Consider the following 3,964-nt stretch of genomic DNA (forward strand, 5'->3'; position numbering starts at 1 on the left):
TTTATATACCAAATAAAAAAGTTATATCTTTAAGACCACGTGTATTACATGGGTTGAATAAATGTAATATTTTTTACTAAATAATAAAATAATAATCTTAAAAAAAAACCCCATTTATTACACGGGTTGAATAAATGTGATTTTATATACCAAATAATAAAAAAATTACATATTTAAAAATATGTGCATTACATGGTTTGAATAAATGTAATTTTCTGTACTAAATAATAAAATATATATATATATATATATATATATATATATCCTTAAAAAACCCCGTGTATTGTACGAATTGAATAAATCTAACTTTATATATCAAATCATAAAAAGTTATATCTTAAAACACCTCATGTATTACATGGGTCGAGTAAATGTAATTTTGTATAGTGAAAATAAAAATATTTAATATATTATACAAAGTTTGGTTTTCGTGATAAAAATAGATTATTCTGTTGTTGCAAAATTTGTTAACGAAGTCTCGATAAATGTAACCCTTTATTTAAAACTCTGTAAATATATAAATGATGAATAATATTAGTTAATTTTATTTCAAGTTTCGTAAAATCTATTTGATACCAAACTAAACAAGATGTTCAAATATATAGTTAAGATCAAATTAGATAACTAAGTTTGAATTTGAAGTAAATAGATAAATATAAAAGTAATAATTAATTGAGTTAATTACTGTTTTCGTCCCTGTGGTTTGTCAAAAATCATTTTTTCAGTCCATTATTTTAAAAATTGTTATTTCAGTCCATGTGGTTTCACTTTCGTAACCATTTCTGTCCCTATGGTTTCAATTTCGTAACAATTTCAATCCATTATTCTGTTAATTACAGGGACTGAAATGGTTATGACGTGAACTGAAATAGTTACGAAAGTGAAACCATAGGGACTGAAATCGTAATTTTTAAACTAATTGACTGAATAATGATTTTTGACAAATCACAGGGACGAATACAGTAATTAACTCTAATTAATTCAAATAAATAATATTATAAATGAGAAGGAGATTAAACTAAATAATAATTATCTATAAGTTGTTAAACTAAATAATAGTTAATAGGAGGATTATCTGTAATTAATTAGAAAAGGTTAAACTAAAATAATAATTATCTATAAGAGATGGCCTAATATGATGACAAGTGTCTCCAAAGTGGTTTCTTTTATTATATAGTATAGATTTATTTGATTTTCTATGTTATCTATCTCTATTATTAAAGCAAAATAACTTTGATTATTTGACTATGATGTGGCATTGCTACTTTGTCTGATAATCGTGAATTGAGCGGCAAAATGCTTTTCCTCATTCATCCTTCATTTGTGAAACCGCCTAATTTTTTTCTTCATATGGAAACCCCATTCAATTCCCAATCAATTATCAATCAGTTGAAATTCTTCTCTATAATTATGAATACCTTTCCATTATCACTTATAAACTCTATATGTTTAATCATTTGAGAGATCTTCAACATGTTGATATTGCAAATCACGAACCCTAGATCTAAGCTGCTCTTCCCCTTTGGCGATTATACTTGGACGCATTCTTCTATCGCATATTGCTTCTTCAATTTGTTCTTCCTCTCGGTATTTTTTCCTTCTTAAATGCATCATATTGACTAACTAATCATGTAATTGTATTTGTTATACTTTGATTTGTATATGTTTAACTTAGATTTCATGTTTTTATTGTATGGTTGTCTCAATCCATTAGAACCCTAACTTACATCTCTTTAGTCTCTGTTAGATGAGACGTATTTCAACATGTATGTTGTAGATTTGATAGCTTTGTTCTGTTTTCATTCATCCCTTTCTTGGCAATGCGTTTCAGGTAATTGATTTCATTATCGGCGGCTAGGGTTTGCGGCAACAAACGTTGACGATTAACATAGTCCAAGCAATATTGATTTCATGCTCTATGTTTCCAGTTGAAGGTCCAATTTTAATTGGTATGAAAAATTGCAAAATGGACGCGTATTTTCTTGATTATATGTCTGTTGTTGTTGAAACATGTTTAGTGTCTCATGTTCAGTTGAGATTTGTATCTATTAGCATTATTCGAGTGTTAGGTTGATCAGATGTTGTTTACCTTTTTTGATTTTGAGGAGAAATAGTGAAACTGATGATGAATTTGTTGTAAATGTTACATGAAAGGTGTTATGTCTAGAAGAGTGGTTATAGTGTTATAGATCTTAAATCATTATAGACAAATTTATTTTTATGTTTTTTTTTTGTTTTCTTTAAACTACTTCTTTGTTTGTCCTGTAAAACTTACTAATTCAACTGGTACAACTTATACTCTGTAGCATACTTGTGGTAGTGACAATGTGCATTGTGGATCTGAAAGGGGTCATGTTGGAGGTCGTAACCATCCATAAAAAGTATCTGCATCCATAAAAAGTATCTGCAGATGATCTGGATGCTCATTTAGAGAGGTATCGTCTACAAGCAATGCATATAAATTGAGAATCATCTTACTATCCACCTTTAGTTTTTTTTTCCAAAATTTAACTTAGTGATTTGCTGTAAAAAAATGAAACTAATAAGAAAGCTGATGCAAGTTGTGTCTCATGAGAACACATGTGGTTACTAATGGTAAGTTTATAGACACATGATTCTTATTTTTTTTAATCTTATATAATTGGGTTCATTTGGCCGTTATATATTTTTTTTTTGTCATTAACACCTCATTTTTTTTCTTCTTTTTTTAGAACAGCATTAACACTTGATAAAATGTGTTTGGGTGCTTCTGACACGTTACAAATGTTGGGTTCATTCGACCCGCCTAATTAATTTTTAGCTATGATATTACAGCTTCTATGGGGTGTGACGAACATGGTGGTAGGAAGTCTGCGGAGTATGTAGCGAAGAATATGCACTCAAATGTGTTTCATCTATGTTTAACAACGGGAGGGAACTTGTAAGCGAGATAAACGGTATCACCTCAGGCAACTCCACAAGATCACGATACAAATCATACTCTGCTAAGCTTCATAGTCATGCAAATAAAGCTATGGTGCTAAAACATCACAGAATGCAGTTGGTTAAATACATCAAAACACCCTTTTTTATAATGTGGCATATGATTCATGGTAGGTTTAATATGAACAATGGTAATATAAGCAATAATGACATCTATATTGGTTAATTTTGGTGTTATTTTATATTTAATTGTAATATACTATATATGTGTCAAGTACAAAATATACTGGCTCCAGGAGTTTCTAATCCAAAAAGAACCTGGCGTAAATGCAAACTTGATATAACTCTGCGTAGAGCGAACGAGGAATACCTAGTTGTCAACTTTTAAAGGTTTAATCCTTTTTCTGAAGTAATTCATTTGTATGTATACTAAAATATAACTATTTTAGTTTCTTCAAATGGTGTATCTAATTCTATGCAAAATCCTATGAGACACATTTCAAGAAATAAGACATCGTGTATGCATCTCTCAGTTGCGATTTATCACTTGAAAGTCTTTTCATTATATCGTGTGAGATTTAATTGTATATTGGTTCATGCAGTCTCATAGGGAAGTGAGGTATTGAAGTTGAAGCATTTTTCTTTGTGTTGACTTTTTGAACTATAGAATGTTGTATTTTCATTAAAATACAATTTTCTTGTGAAAAGAAAAGAATAGCATACACTTTATCTTTGATAATTGCTAAGTATAATGGTTCTTTCGATTCACATTTCAACATCATTTTTAGAAGTTTGTTGGTTAAAAAGTCAACCCTCTTAATTTAGAATTCCTTATATTTTTTATTTCAAAATTAATTGTTTGTGTTAGATCCTAAGTTACCCTTTTAACTCTCTTGATGTGGTATGTGTTTGACTTTTTAAGTCAAAGAATCGATATCTTATGCTTTTTTATTAATACAGTAACAATTCCATAATCTCACTAAACCAATGTTTTTAGACATATGATAACCAAGACGTGATATTTCTCAAGATTCTTAAAAAA

General features: G+C 28.9%; 1 long non-coding RNA gene across 2 annotated transcripts; it reads left to right on the plus strand.

The window, feature by feature from the left end:
• The first annotated feature begins 1,287 nt into the window (after window positions 1-1,287).
• On the plus strand, window positions 1,288-3,256 carry LOC118488958. 2 transcript variants are annotated; one of them, XR_004885423.1, is made up of 4 exons: window positions 1,288-1,587; window positions 1,832-1,949; window positions 2,307-2,435; window positions 2,801-3,256. It is a non-coding gene; the product is annotated as an uncharacterized LOC118488958 (long non-coding RNA). The 2 variants fall into 2 exon arrangements; XR_004885422.1 differs by having other exon boundaries at window positions 1,296-1,587; window positions 2,815-3,256.
• Window positions 3,257-3,964: the final 708 nt, after the last annotated feature.

This window comes from Helianthus annuus, chromosome 17 (assembly GCF_002127325.2).
Source record: "Helianthus annuus cultivar XRQ/B chromosome 17, HanXRQr2.0-SUNRISE, whole genome shotgun sequence".
Taxonomy (NCBI): domain Eukaryota; kingdom Viridiplantae; phylum Streptophyta; class Magnoliopsida; order Asterales; family Asteraceae; genus Helianthus; species Helianthus annuus.